We start from the raw sequence: 17105 nt of genomic DNA, 5'->3' as shown, positions 1-17105 counted from the left end.
ACACTGTGCTAGAATTACTACAGCAGACAGCTACACCCCAGGCAGGGAAGAGGAACTGCATGGGTTTTCAAAGATGGCGGGTTCTAGAATGAACCCTATAGTTATTCAGTGGGCTAGACAGTTTTAGATGATTGCAGGTACTTATTAGGATGAGTGTGCCACATAACTGCTCAGCCCTTCAGTTGCATAGACTGCATGTGTGTATTCCAATGAGCACACAAATCTGTGAATTAGCAGCTCCACCATTGTGTGAGTGACAGCAATCTCACTCTGTGAGAGTGCTGAATCTGCACTTACCCACAGGCTGTGATGGCGTACCATATCTGTATTGCGCAAGGAACACGTCCATTAAGGCGTCAGCCTTAATGATCGTAATTTCATTGCTTTTTGGCGTTTGAGTGGAAGAGTTACAACAGGTTTCAGAAATGCCAGATCATGTGTAAGAAGCCTTAATGGGACATGTGAAACCGCAAGGTTTTTTGTGTATGGAATATATATATATATATATATATATATATATTATTATTATTATTTTATTTATAAGGTGCCACAAGTGTTTCGCAGTGCCATACAAAGGAACAGTACAGGGAGACAAAACTTGACATATCATTGAAAATATAACAAAAATAGAGTACAAATAAAGAGCGCCACAGTACAATACACATTACAGCTTAAATATAAGTAGTGAGGACTCAATCAACATACTATAAGAGGCTTGAGGCCAATGATGGAGATGAGTATGTGGACGAAGATCGTCACTGAGGGCAGTATTCAATGTAAAAATACGCGGTGTGCAGCATATCCTGTTTAGGATTCGCTGCACACTCGCTGTGTTTCGGAGGGCTGGCTGCCACTCTCTCTCCCAGTATTCAACGTCACAGGGGCTTGTTGCCCCTTGTGGCGAATCTTAACCCCTGCAGCGGACGAGCGTCCGTGGCAGGGAGCCGTGGGACGGTGGCAGGCAGGGAGATTGAAGTCTCCCTGCCTGCCCCAGAACGTATGTGGAGGGGAGGAGGGCTCCCTGGGACCCAGGCAGCACAAGCTGCCCCCCCCCCCCCAGAGCCAGCAGGGGACCGGGTATATTCACTGCTCCCGATCATATATATATAATGATCGGGTGCAGTGAATATATGACTATCTAATGAGCGACTCTCGGCTCCGGCCCCCTGCTGGCTGTTATGTGTAAAAATATATATATATATTTAAAAAATATATATTAAATATATATTCATGTGCTATAAGCACATGAATAAAAATAGCATGCCCCTTCACAGAATAAAATTCCTGATTTTTTGACACCATATGTAAAACAACAACAACTTTATTTTAAAAGTTCACTTTCCACTTCACCATGAAAAGATGGCGATTTGCTACACGGTGAGGGACGGTGAGAATCACTTAGAAAGACGGCGAGAAGTGCATGTTGAATAGGGTGATTCGCTTTCTGACCCAAAAAAATCACCTTCCAACGCGAAAATAGCACAAATTCGCTGTGAAACAGGCGAATTATCCTCATTGAATACTGCCCTGAGTGTTTGAGTATAGGAGAGCTGTGAGTGAAATGTGAAGAGAAGAGGGCTTTGACAACAGGAGGGAAGAGGGCCCTGCTCGGAGGAGCTTACAATATAGTAGGAAGGGGACACAGACAGATTACAAGAGGTGCAAGCAAGTGGGTGGGGGCTAGATAGCAGGATATAAACAGGCAAGGGGTCGGAGAACCAGCTAGTTCATGCAGGGGAAGGGTACGCTTTGATTAAAAGGTGAGTTTTAAGTGCCCGTTTGAAGCTTTGCAAGGTCGGGAAGAGTCTAATGGAGCGAGGGAGTGCATTCCACTGAAGGGGTGCAGCACGGGCAAAATCTCCAAATTGCGCTAAATAAAGTTTCTCTTTATTGGTGACCCTGAGTTCCCTACTAGTAGGAACTTGCAACACCAATCTCTACCACAATAGTGTCAACAGTGCCCCGTAATAAAATGGAAGTTATTCCATATTCACAAATGTAATTAAACATTTTTTTAAAACATTTATTCATAAAATAAAGATGAAATATACAGAAATGGTATCTCCTTGAGGCTGGAGTACTTCTTGATGTTGTTTGTAATCACAAATTAAGCATACCCAACAGACACTTGTGAGCTGGATTTACTGAAGGACACACACATTGCACAAGGACTTGGAACTACTCTCATTTAATATCTTTATATGAAATAAGGAAAGTGGTGTTACACACATGATTTCTAATCCAAACAGAAATTGTACAGCCCTAATTGGCCAATAATTACCAATTGTTCAAAAATCTTGCCTAATTTACCAATCATTGGAATGCTATTACGAATACTATTTTACGAATACGAAACTATTTTATACCTATGAAGGGACACCTGAAATAACCTTACTACTAATTCCCAATCTAATAGGGGAGCCTTCAGGACATAGTCCATCAGTCGATATAGATTATATAAACTACCATGATTCTTTAGACAGATGTTTCTAAGAGATTTTTTACCCTGATAAAGTATTTGTGATAAAATGTTTCGGGTATGCTTCACTTGTTATTACAAACAACTGTTAACATCAAGGCGTACTGCAGCCACAAGGAGATACCATTTCTGTATACAGTATTTCATCTTTATTTTATGAATAAATGTTTTTAAAAAATGTTTACGTTGGTTTGTGAATATGAAATAACTTCCATTTTATTACGGGGCACTGTTGACACTATTGTGGTAGATATATATATATATATCAGGACAGGAGACACAGCAATGCTGCATGTACCCGGGAGCCAGGGACTAGCTACAGTCGGACTCTACTCACAAAGAGGGGGTACCATGGATTGGTTGATAAGCAACCACCATTTCATGTACCACACTGCAAGAGTACCTTGGTAAAGAACACCCCATAGTCAGTAGGCAACATGACCACAGGACATATTAGGTTCTACATATTATACAGACACTAAAACAGGAAATAATCTAAACATTAATATATACTGACACAAAGCAGAAAAGAACAAAAACAAAAGTTAATAATAGTACATTATATAAAACTGTTCCAATTAATTCTATCATTTAGACCTCGAGAGTGGAGAGTTTCCAGCCTGAACATCCATTTTGACTCCAGTTTTAGCAATTGTTTTGCTCTATCTCTAACACGCATTGACTCACTAATATGATCAATCATGAAATATTTCAAGCATAGTCGAATGACCCATCCTTTTAAAATGACTCAGCACCGGCTGAGTCACATCCCTCCCTGCTACGGAGAGTTTGATGGCTGACCGATGGAGCGCCATTTTGTCACGGAACAGCCGCATAGTCTGTCCAATGTAGCATAACCCACACGGACAGACTATCACATAAATAACATGAGATGTTTTAGATGTTAGTACAAACCTTACTTAAAGATTTTTGCAGATTGGGGGGTGTTTAAACTTACTGCAGACAACCATATGCTTACAAGTAGAACAAGAGTAACAGCTATAACAGCGGGGAGGCTTGGTATATGTATTGGGTGGCCTGGGTGTACCCATCCCAGTGATGTCTGTTTCCACAAGACGATCCCTGAATTACTTACCCTTTTGAATGCAGCCTAAAGTCTAAAGGCATTCAAACCTGGTAGTTCCAGATCTGTTTTTATAATAGGCTATAGTGCATTAGTTGCATGTTGAATTACCAGACTGGTAACAGAAAATGCACTAGACCATGGCAGCACCAGGGTGGGTTCCTTAGTCTCTGGCACAAACAATTGTGATCTGGGTATACGCAACACTTGTTTTTCTGTTTTAACAAAACAGATCGATCATACCCTCTACCAGCAAATTTCTGAATCAAACTAATTATTCAGTTGCAGGGAACCTGCTTGTTTTAACTCATAATATGGATCTGGACAGCCCATCACCTTTTTATACCTACTTGTATTATTGACTGTTTGTGTAGACACCCAAAGGAGGAGTTACCTTATGGATGCGGTGGGGGTTGTGCTTCCCCGATTTCATGGATCTCAGTCTGGAGTCTTCTCATGATACAGGAATAGATACAGAACACTCGACTAAGGGTTAGGTTGACCATTTATTTCAGAATCTGTCCCCGAGGACGTCAACCTCTTTCATTAAATAATTTAACAGTATTAAAACAACAAGTGAACAAAGTGCAATAGTGTAGACAACATGAAGGAAATGTTTTACCATACTATTAGATATTGCAAAGAAGGAAACATTTTACCATAACACTAGACAATGCATAGAAGGAAACATTTTACCATAATACTAGACCATACTCATTACTCATGAAATCAATCAGTGCTTCTGACATCTATTCACCATAGACTCTTGGCATGCACATAACCTAAGGTTACCGGTAACCATTACCATTAACTAAAGTCCCGGACTGCAGGTCCTCGTAACCTAACCCGTGCACAGGGATTTCGGTGGGGCCCAAACGGTGATCCTATCTGAAGATGGGCCAGGGGAAAACAATAGAAGAAGGGCTCTTGGTTTGCTGTGAGTGGGGTCGCTTTACTAGGGCGTGGGAGACTCCAACTTGGAGTCCTGGAAGGATTAGCTCAGTCTCAGGTGTTGGTAAGGAGGCCTTTGGGCCCTTATAGTTACCCTGTTTCCTTACCGGCAATGGGAATGGGAGAGGGGCCTTGGTGGCCAGGCTGTTACTGCCTTTTCTATTCCTAGCAGTGTTCAGGTCGCAAAGGGCTTGGGGTTCTGTCCTTATGCTCTGTCACCAGGATGGGCCTCTGGGACAGGCGTCTCAATGGGGAGACAGTCTATGTGCCTTACTCAGTGGGCAAGTGACTGACAAACAGTGCCCTTGGGAGAAGCTATAGCAGGGATACTGTGACTGGGTGCCCCGAGGGCTGACTTACTGTTGGCGTCTTCAGAGACGGGCAAGATGGCGGCCAATGCGAATGGCGGGGTATAACCCGTCTTGCTCTCTGTGTCACGCTGGCTGTGGTAGCGGGGGTCACGGGGGTCACCACCTTCTCCGCGGCCTTTTGGATGCTGGTCAGCACACTCCGCTGTGCTGTTTCTGTCCCCTCGTAGATCACAGGCACCAGCGTGGGTTGGGTGCCTCCACGCTGCTCTCCATGTGCCTCTGTAGGCGGCGGGGGTCGTGCGCTTCCAAGCGCCGCATCACTTGGCCCGGCGCGGGTGCTGGAGGTCAGCGGGGGTCACACCGCTTTGGCACCCTTTTCTTCTTCCACCACATCGAATTCCACCACCTCGCCCTCTCTGATACTGTGCAGGAACCTCCTCGGGTGGTTCCTCTTTATGGCCGTCCGATGGACAAAAACATCAGCTCCCATGTCATTCCGGTTAACGAAGCCATATCTCTTTCGGACGTTAAATCACTTGACTGTCCCTTGGGTACGTGTGGTCAGTACGCTCTTCTCCACCTGGCTCCCCTGGACGCAGATTATGTGCTGCAGGGTGATCTCCCCAGCCTGATCTTGGTTAACTTGTTCCTGCTTTAATGCAGCAATCAGCTCTTCAGGGCAATTTCTTAGTATGTTCATGCCCAGGATGATGGGGGCAACCCTTCCTTCCCCACAGGTGATCACTAAATACCCCTGTTTAGGTAAGTGTGTTCGTCCGATCTTCAGGTCGGCTTCCCAGTACCCGTTGCAGGTGACCTCTCGGCCGTTAGCAGCGACCACTTTTACTTGCATGGGGGGCTGTCTAAATGGTACTTCTTTTCCCCAATACTTTTGGAGAATGGGTAACTGCATCATTGATACTTGTGACCCGGTGTCGATCATGGCCACTGTCTCTATCCCGTTAATCACCACTTTGATCCTCAGGCATTGTCCTACGTATTGGGCCCACCATTCCTCCGGGTCTGAATCTACTCCCGGTGTTCTCCCCGAGGTTCAGCACTCTCCCTCAGGGCATTGGAGTTTAAATGGTCCGACGAGGGGCAGCTTCTCTCGACGTGTCCGGCCTCCTAACAGCGTCGACAGATGGGACGGCACTGATGGTTGAATTGGTCGGAGGCTCGCCTCCCATATTCTCGGGGTGGGTCCCATCGCCTCCCGTTCGACGGCTGTCTTTCCGTCCTCCATCTAGTCTCTTCGTTGTTTGACGTGGTTTGTCGCGTCAGCTGGTGCATGTCTCGCTGCATGGCAGCCATCCCGAGGGCCAGGTCTTCCACCTGGCACTGGAGGGCTTGGTCTAGGTTGCCCGCTGGCGGTTGGCCACTCCGGCTGGTCTGGCCTTTCAGTCGGCCGACTTTTTCAGAGCTCGTGGCCACTGGTTCTCGAGCCCCCGCCATCTCCGGGTATTCCACTTCGGGGTCGGCGTGATTCCCGATGGTCAAGATGGCGGCGTCCTTAAAGTCAGCAAAGGACTTCCCCGACATCTGCATCTTTAGGATTCGCAGCTGGGTCTTGATGTTGGAGTTCGACGCTCCCTCCACGAACTGAAGAGTGAGCGCCTCATCGCTGTTACGCACCTCATCCTTGTCAGCCGCTTGGATGAGCTTCAGGGTTTTCTGTAGACTTAGGGCAAAGTCCTGGATGGTTTCGCCTGGTCGCTGTTTCCGACCGTAGAGTTGCATCTTCAACTCCAGGAGAGTGGTGGTCTCGAAAATCGTGGCTAGCCGATTCAAGATCTGGTCAGTGTCCTTCTTTTGGTCATCATCCCACGTTTCGACCTCGCTAAGGGCAGAGCCCGTGAGTTGGCAGATTAGGATCTGTACTCTCTGTTCTTCGCTCGGGGTGTAGAGCTGGCCCATGGACTTCATCTGATTCTTGAATGCCGTGAATGCGGCACCCTTGTTGGGGTCCCCACTGTAGGTCAGCATCCATGGGGCCCCAAAGTAATAGGGTAGCGTGATGGGAGCATGAGGGGCTGTTGCTGAAGCAGGCAGTACCACTGGTGGGGCAGCCTGTTGGTCGCCGTTGGGGGGCACAGCGGGTGTTTGTCCACCCCGACCTGTACTGCGTCCATCCTGGTATCGGATTATCCTTCGCGTCGACTATATCCTGTTCGTGACGCCAGAAAACTGTAGACACCCAAAGGAGGAGTTACCTTATGGATGCGGTGGGGGTTGTGCTTCCCTGATTTCACGGATCTCAGTCTGGAGTCTTCTCTTGATACAGGAATGGATACAGAACACTCGACTACTGGGTTAGGTTGACCTTTTATTTCAGAATCGGTCCCTGAGGACGTCAACCTCTTTCATTGAATAATTTAACAGTATTAAAACACCAAGTGAACAAAGTGCAATAGTGTAGACAACATGAAGGAAATGTTTTACCATACTATTAGATAATGCATAGAAGGAAACCTTTTACCATAACACTAGACAATGCATAGAAGGAAACGTTTTACCATAATACTAGACCATACTCATTACTCATGAAATCAATCAGTGCTTCTGACATCTATTCACCATAGACTCTTGGCATGTGCATAACCTAAGGTTACCGGTAACCATTACCATTAACTAAAGTCCCGGACTGCAGGTCCTCGTAACCTGACTCATGCACAGGGATTTCAGTGGGGCCCAAACGGTGATCCTATCTGAAGATGGGCCAGGGGAAAACAATAGAAGAAGGGCTCTTGGTTTGCTGTGAGTGGGGTCGCTTTAATAGAGCGTGGGTGACTCCCACTTGGAGTCCTGGAAGGATTAGCTCAGTCTCAGGTGTATAAGGAGGCCTTTGGGCCCTTATAGTTACCCTGTTTCCTTACCGGCAAGGGGAATGGGAGAGGGGCCTTGGTGGCCAGGCTGTTACTGCCTTTTCTATTCCTAGCAGTGTTCAGGACGCAAATGGCTTGGGGTTCTGTCCATATGCTCTGTCACCAGGATGGGCCTCTGGGACAGACGTCTCAATGGGGAGACAGTCTATGTGCCTTACTCAGTGGGCAAGTGACTGACAAACAGTGCCCATGGGAGAAGCTATAGCAGGGATACTGTGACTAGGTGCCCCGAGGGCTGACTTACTGTTGGCGTCTTCAGAGACGGGCAGGAAGGCGGCCAATGCGAATGGCGGGGTATAACCCGTCTTGCTCTCTGTGTCACGCTGGCTGTGGTAGCGGGGGTCACTACCTTCTCCGCGGCCTTTCGGATGCTGGGCAGCACACTCCGCTGTGCTGTTTCTGTCCCCTCGTGGATCACAGGCACCAGCGTGGGTTGGGCGCCCCCACGCTGCTCTCCATGTGCCTCTGTAGGTGGCGGGGGTCACGCGCTTCCAAGCGCCGCGTCACTTGGCCCGGCGCGGGTGCTGGAGGTCGGCGGGGGTCACTCACCTGTCCCTCCGTTAAGTCTCTCTCCGGCGCGCAGCTGTCCTGCTGCTCGTGCTGCCGGTCCTCGCCTCACACGCTCCGCCACGCTGCTCCTGCACACCTGCGTCCAGCCTCTTTCTACTTCCTCCTTCCTTCCGGCTCCCTCCTAGTCTCTCTCCTCCAATCAGGTACGCTCCCTGACCTGTCCATCACGGGCTGCCGCCGGATTAACTCTATGTGCGCTGGCACTGACAGTTCTGGGGCTTACATCTGTGTTTACCTGCCTTTTATCACAATGGAGAATACAGCTGCATCGGCAGTGGATGAAATGGCTGGATGTCGTTTATTTTCTGTTTCTCGATGTGAAAGATTTACACCAGCAAAAATGTAAAACATTTTGTTTGATGATAGTGAAGCCGTTGATTGCTTTAAATTAACCATTGAGGAAATGTATACCAATTATACCGCCTGCGATGATGTGAAACAGATTTTTTGCTTCATGGGCCTCGTCTGATTATTATCATTCTAAACTGATTCCATTGGAATTTAGAGTGAGGAACACCCCTACAATAGGAAGGCACAATCCCCATTTTATTAGAAATTGGGTCAGGACACTTAACCATAGTGCCCTAGACCTTATAGTTCTCGTTATTAAAGAAGTAGGATGGGAAATTCAAACATAATATTATATTAAATGATTCTATTAATGCCTCTTTATTGGAAAAGCTAGAGGTACAATGTGAGGCTTAGAAGGCCAATCTCATTAAATTCAAACAGAAATCAGCGAACCATGGATGCAGATTATGAGGAAAATTGTGTATATGGGTTGCTTTCTGCTGTGAACCAACCACAGGACAGTGGGGATAGAAGGCGATACCCATGGCAACCAAGGTCTAAATTGGTATCTGCTAACAACTACAGTGATTTTATCATCTCCGACTGAGATGACACTTCTGGTTCCCAAGATGTTTCTTTAGGACAAGCGATGGCACTGCCTATCAATTCAAACAAAAACCGGTACTTGTTACCTAGAACGGGGCCCATGATTTTGATCCTAGGCATCGCAAGGTAAAAAATTGCGTCGGTCGCATCGCATGCGGCCAAAAAATCGAATGCGATGCGACCGATGCGACTACCGCGATTTTACATAGGGAACAATGTTAAATGGCCCAATTGACCCGATTTCACATAGGGAACAATGTTAAATGGCCCACGATCAACGTCAACCCGAAGTGTGGCGAGCGCAGCGAACCCGCGAGGGGCGGAGGTACGCGTCCTCCGACCTTTTCATACCCCCACTATCCACGTCAACGTGGAGTTGAGAATAGAAAGTGTGGCGAGAGCAGCGAGCCACCGAGCCCGAAGCGTGGCGAGCGGACACAGATACCTTCACAGGTATATGCGTCCCCTCGCTGGCTTCACAGGTGTCCGCGTCCCCTCTCGGGGCTCGCCATGCTTCGGACTCGGTGGCTGGCTGCGCTCGCCATACTTTCTATTCTCAACTCCACGCCGACGTGGATAGTGGGGGTATGAAAAGGTCGGAGGACGCGTACCTTTTACCATTAATTTCTATGTGAAATCGCGGGAATCGCATCAGTCGCATCGCATTCCATTATAAAGGCATGCATGTACATGCGATGCCCGCGATGGGCGCCGTTCTAGGTAACAAGTACCCAAAAAACACCCACCCAATGGGGGAAGCAAAATCAAAGAAATCAGGTGAAATTCCCCTCGCATCACTTCCCCTCCCGCACTGTGAGAGCGATATACAGAAAGGTCTCACTCTCCCTATGAAAATTACTGGTGAATTTTAAACCAAAATAATTATTATTTAAACTGTCTATGAAGTTGGTGACTGAATCTAAATCCCCTTCCCAAACAAAAATAAGGTCATCTCTGTACCTACCATAAAGGTCAAGGCCCACCCCATGTCCACCACACCAAATGTGATGCTCCATAGAGGTTGGCAAAACTAGGGGCGAACCTGGTCCCCATCGCGTTACCATGTGACTGTAAATAATAATGTGAATCAAAAAGAAAATAATTATGTGTTAATATAAATTTAATAGACTGTAAAATAAATGTGCTCAAATCCTGTGACATCCTGTGACCCTTATCTCTTAGCAGATAATGTTGTACAGCTTTAATCCCCAAGTTATGATCTATGTTTGAGTATGGTGCCTCAACATCACTAGTAATAAAGTAATAATCCTTTTTCCATTTGATAGTGCCAATTTTTTGTAAAAAATGTGTTGTGTCCTTGATATATGAATCTAATTCTAAAACATATTTCTGTAAGTGACTATCCACAAAATAAGATAAATTATTTGTTAAGCCTCACTAGATATAGTACTGCCTCAAAAAAATTCAAATTGTATCTTATATGTTGTATGTCTTGTTTGTCCATTTTAATGCATTGTTGTGTATATGAAATGTGTTGTTTTTTATTAAAAAAATACGGGAATATAGTATGCTAAGAAGTGTTGCAGAATTATTATGGTTGGAGTACAGCTGTGTTTTCTAGGGGCCAATTTTTACTTGTCACCATTTTGTTCTGTCTATATGCAATAAGAGGTACACAATTCCTCTGATTGAAGAGCTGCACCTATTCTCCAAAAATAAAATTTGTTGTATAAATATTGCCACCAGAGATTGAACCAGCGCTAATGTGTGACTTATAGTCACAATTTTTATTTTATTTTTAGATCCTGACCAGTTTGATCATGAGTTATTTCTTCAATTGTTGTGCTTGATGCTCAAGTGTAATTATTTTTTGTTTGATGGAGTGTATTATCTGCAATTAAGAGGGTGTACCATGGGGTCTGCAGTTGCCCCCCTGTTTTGGTAATATTTTTATGTTCAGACAGGAGGTGATGTCCTTTCTTGACAGACCAGAAGTTAATTGTCATCTATTAATGTACACCCTCTATATGGATGATATATTTATGTTGTGGAGATGTCGTTGGGATACCCTCAATAAATGCAATGCTGACCTTAATATAGGTGATGCAACCATTAAATATACTGCATCCTGTAGCTTAACAGACGCCCATTTTTTAGATGTAGCTGCAAGATTACAGCTGAGAGAATTAGAAAAGATGTGTTCTTAAAGGACATGGACCGCAACACGTTCTTGATGGCTTCCAGCCATCACCCGCCAGCACTTAAACGTGGGCTACAGTACCTTTGTCACACATGATGTGAGTGTGTAGGATCATGAGTGACATATCTAGTGTTGAAACTCGGTTAAATATTTTGATCAAGAAATTGGCTGGTAGAGGGTATGATCAATCTTTTTTGTTGCCAAAAACTAAGGATTCCACCCTGATGCTGCCATAGTTAAGTGTATTTTCTGTTGCCAGTCTGGTAACTCGAGATGTAACTAATGCACTATGGCCTATTATAAATACAGATCCTGAACTACCAAGTTAGTATACCTTAAGACCGATGGCTGCATTCAAAAGGGCATCTAACCTCAGGGATTGTCTTGTGAAAACAGACATCACTGGGATGGGTATACTCAGGCCACTCAATACATAGGGCAGTATTCAATGAGAATAATTCTCCGTGCATGGCGAGAGATTTTTTCTCTCGCCATGCACTCGCCCTGTTCCGGAGGGCTCGCTGCCACTCCTGCTCCCACTATTCAATGTGGTTAAGACTCGCCGCGGCAGGGAGCTGGCAGTGAGCCAGTTAAAGTCTCCCTGGCTGCCCCAGAACGTATGTGGGGGGGAGGTGGACTCCCCGGGACCCAGGCAGCACAAGCTGCCCCCCCCCTATAGCCAGCGGGGGACCGTGTATTCACTGCACCCGATCGTGCATATGTAATGATCGGATGCAGTGAATATATGAATATCTAATGAGCGGCTCGAGAGCTCTGGCCCCCTGCTGGCTGCTCTGTGTAAAACAAAAAAATTAAAAATATATTTTTTTTTATTAAATATATATTCATGTGCTATAAGCACATGAATAAAAATAACATGCCCCTTCACAGAAAAAAAATCCTGATTTTTTTACACCAAAATTAAAAAAAAAAAACTTAAAGGTTCACATTCCAGTTCTCCATGAAAAGAGAATTGCTACACGGAGAGACACGGCGACAATCACTTAAATAGACGGCGAAAATATCACATTGAATAGGGTGGTTCACTTTTGGAGAGCAAAATGCTCCTTCCAACGCGAAAATAGCCAACAAACTCGCCATAAAACAAGGCAAATTTTTCTCATTGAATACTGGCCATGTACTAAGCCTCCCGACTTTTATAGCTGGTACTCTTGTGCTACTTGTAAGCATATGGTTATCTACAATAAGTTTATACACCCCCATTCTGCAAAAAGCTTTGATATAGCACTAGGGACCCCCAATATACAGAGAAGCCTAAATGATGGCTTGGGAGCTTATCATATATTTGCGCTAAAATATGTAACCAATATCTCTGAATTCTATTATCATGTAGTGTTCAAGACTAGTTACTAATACTATTCATTAAGCTGGGGGAAACAATGTATTTTTTACTACTCAGTATTAACCCTCCCTCTCATGCACCTGAGTGGTATTACTAAACTAATTGAGAATCTACCACTATCCATATGTCAGCTTTGATATTAGGTTTGTACTAACATGTAAAACATCTCATGTTATTTACGTGATAGTCTGTGTGGGTTACACTACATTGGACAGACTACTGTACGCAGCCATTCTGTAGGCCATCAACCTCTCCATAGTGGGGAGGGATGGGGATCAGCCAGTGGCGTGTTATTTCAATGCTTTGAAATATTTCATGATTGATCATATTAGTGAGTCAATGCGTGATGGAGAACAAAACAATCCACTCTGGAGGTCTAAATGATACAATTAATTGGAACAGCTAAATATAATGTACTGGTATTAATTGTTATTTTTCTTCTTTTCTGCTGTGTGTCAGTATATGTTAATATTTTTTTCCTGTTTTAGTGTCTATATAATATGTAGAGCCTAGCATGTCCTGTGGTAATGTTGGCCACTGACTATGGGGTGGTCTTTACCAAGGTACTCTCGCAGTGTGGTACATGATACTGTGGTTGCTTAGAAACCAATCTGTGGTGTGCCCACTGAGGGTTTCCTAATGGTCTAAGGTACCCTCTCTTTGTGAGTGGAATCTGACTGTCTGGACATATGTGGCTTTTAATTTTTTATTTGTAGCTAGTCTCTGTCTCTCGGGTACATGCAGCAGCGCTGTGTCTTCTGTCCGCCATTGCATGACACCTGTAGTTCAGTATATGGAACGCAGGCTTCTTGCTGCATAGCAATGGAGCTAGCTCTTCCACCCGGAAGTACATGATGATCACTTCCGGTGAATGGGTCGTGCGGCGGACTCGGGAGTTACAGGGACTGGCATGTAAGTATAAATGTGGTGACTGTTGGGGCATTATTTGCTGTAGGTTGGGGCTAATGATGGGGCTCATACCCCAAAACGTTCCACCTTGAAACCTAATAAAAAAAAATTCTACAGCAAAACTGTCTTCTGAGTGCCGTTTGTCCCTCTGGGAATTGGATATGTGTATTCTTTTTTATGGCACCAGGAGCAAGATGAGTATTCATTGGTGGTTCAACGTTTCAGTGCCCGTGCACTTTTATCAAGAACGACTTACTGACTTTTATCAAGAATGACTTGCCAGCCTATATAGACAGTGAGACAAAAATCAAAGTTCAGATACTGCTTCTGGACGCCGTCGTGAGGTAGGGTGCACAGCTGCGTCATCACAGAGATACGGCATGTTGCATAGCAACCACATAAACAAGTTTTGCTAAATCTAAAAATTTTTATAAAAGTGAAAAAATACAATATTGATACATACAATATGTGTGAATATTAAGATGTGTACTCATGTTACACAATAGAAGTGAAAAACAAGGCATTAAAATGACAACGTACAATAGCTCCATTAAAATCTGCATTCAAAATATTTTCCACAAGTGTAGTGAGCGGCAGAGTTGCTGTATCAAAGTTTAATCACATCAATAGTAGTAATTTGTGAAACAATGTTGTATACTAAATAACTGGTTTGTCTCTATGTGATGTGGTCAAACCTCTTGAATCAGTTTTGACCCCTAGCTGTCCATGTAAAGTGTATAATCTATACATATATGTGCCCTCTTTATGGCACTTTCCCCACTATGCATATTGAAATCTGAGACCTCAACTGTGGCAACATGTTACATATATAATCTTCATACAGCCACCGCTGAAACCGTACACCAAACGGTGATAAGTATGAAATGTTAGAGAAAGGCATGTAATCCCAAGGATTCATTTAAACCTTGGGGTGATAGTGTGCCAAGCCTCTCGATCCACCTCGATTCAAGTTGTAGTAATGTACTGTGTATGTCACCCCCATGTTTAAGTGGGGGTATCTGGTCAATAATGATATATCGTATGGCTGTGATGCTATGTTTGGCTTTGGCAAAATGCCTTGCCACTGGTTGTTCACTGTCTCCGTTAATGATGGCTGCCTTGATGGCTGATATGTGGGTAGCCACCCATTCTTTAAATTGATATTCTGTTTTTCCTATATAATATAGGGAGAAGGGACAGGAAATTAAATATATTACATAGTGAGATGTACATGTCAATTGATAGTGTATTGGAATTGTTTTACCTGTGAATGGATGGTTAAAAGTGGTTCCTGTTTGTAGGAACCCACAAGTAGTACCATTACGGCATTTAGGGACCCCTAAAAATGTTCCTTTGTTTGTTTTGTCTGTTATATATTTATGGACCAGATAATTTTTGAGATTTTTGTTTCTATGATAAGCTGGCATGAGAGCTTTGTTAGTTAAATGTAAATCAGGATCAGACTGTATTATAGGCCATACATTTTTTGCCTTTTTTTATCAGGCCAGGAGTTTGATGATTATATTTGTTGGTCCAGATAAGGGAATTGGCTGTCTTATTAGAAGTGGATGTTTAATTAGTTACTAGTTTAACTGGGGAAACCGATAAAGCTTTTTCCTTCATAGTTCTATAGTATACCTATCCTATCCTCTATCATATTGCAACATGCCGGGTCTCTGTGATGACGCAGCAGCTGTGCGCCCTTCATCACGGTGGCGTCTGGAAGCAGCGTCTGAACTTTGATGTCTCACTGTCTATTTAGGTTGGTAAGTCACATTTTTACTTTATTCTGTCGTTCTTGATAAAAGTGCACGGGCACTGAAACGTTGAACCACCATGCGGGCATCAGTTGTCTTTATTTCGTAGTCCGAGAGTGCCGCCGCCATCACTAGGATATACATACTCTGCCGACTGTGCAGGATTTTTCCGGAAGGCACCGGGCAAGTTCATACTTTCAGCAGCGAGTGCCGGCTAGCCACAACAGCCCGTGTATCATTACATCACGTAGACACGATTACAGTGAGTATGGAGTGATCTTTCTGGCAAGGCACAACAGCTTGCACTTAAAGGAACCATATCAAGTAACAGTGAATCATCACTTCTCATATATATATATGAATATATATATATATATATATATATATATATATATATATATAGTAAAGCGGGTCCCGGCACTCAAACGTTAAAACAGACAGCGACTTGGGTTGCCTTTCCAATCCAAGGAAGGATGAATGTAGCAAACGGGCAGGATGGCACTCCCAAGATTGAGTAATAGGTTTATGAAAAAACAGTCAAACACCAATAACTTGTGTCAACGTTTCGGGCAGAGCCCTTTATCAAGACATGTCTTGATAAAGGGCTCTGCCCGAAACGTTGACACAAGTTATTGGTGTTTTACTGTTTTTTCATAAACCTATTACTCAATCTTGGGAGTGCCATCCTGCCCGTTTGCTCTATATATATATATATATATATATATATATATATATATATATATATATATATATATATATATATATATATATATATATATATATATATATATATATAAAATGTGTGTACATCATTCTGTGGATGTGATTCCTGGCATTGATTGTTTTTATTTGTTTTATCTTTTATGTATTCCTGTATTATTAATGTGCTAATTCAGTAATTGTTTTTTTAAGCCATCATTCACTTGTATTATAATTGTTATTTAACCCCTTCCTGACAGAGCCAGTTTTTGCGTTCCTGACAGAGCCCTTTTTTTCAAATCTGACATGTCTCACTTAAGTGGGGATAACTTTTTTTTGCTTTTACTTATCCCAGTGATTTTGAGATTGTTTTTTCGTGACACATTGTACTTCAAATTAGTGGTAAATTTGGGTCGATACAGTCTGTGTTTTTTTGTGAAAAATACCAAAATATCGTGAAAAAATGGAAAATTTAGCGATTTGCAAAATGTTAAATTTTCTGCTTGTGAGACAAATAATCTTACCACTCAAAATAGTGAATAACTAACATAGACCATATGTCTATTTTATGTTGACATCATTATTTCAACTTCCTTTTAATTTTTTGGGACACTAGGAGGCTTACAATATGAATAGCAAATTCTCAAATTTTCAAGAAAATTTCAAACACTGATTTTTTTAGGGACCAGTTCAGTTCAAAAACTGCACCCCTCAAAGTATTCAAAACAGCATTTTGGAAGTTTGTTAACCCTTTAGGTGTTTCACAGGAATTAAAACAAAGTGTAGGTGAAATTTCAAAATTTCTTTTTTTTTGCAGATTTGCAATTTTAATACATTTTTCTAAGGAACACAGTACATTTTACTAGAGAAATGTGACTAAAAATTGATTCCCCCAATTCTTTTGTTTTCATAAATATCCTATATGTGGCCCTAGTGTGCACGGTGACCAAACCACAGGCTTCATAATAGAAGGAGCACCTACTTGATTTTGGAGCCTCCTTTTTATGAGATTATTTTTTAGGCACCATGTAGGTTTCTA

This window comes from Crinia signifera, chromosome 7, assembly GCF_055691185.1.
Source record: "Crinia signifera chromosome 7, ASM5569118v1, whole genome shotgun sequence".
Lineage (NCBI taxonomy): Eukaryota > Metazoa > Chordata > Amphibia > Anura > Myobatrachidae > Crinia > Crinia signifera.
The sequence above is the reverse complement of the archived record's forward strand: the minus strand, read 5'-3'. Positions refer to the sequence as shown.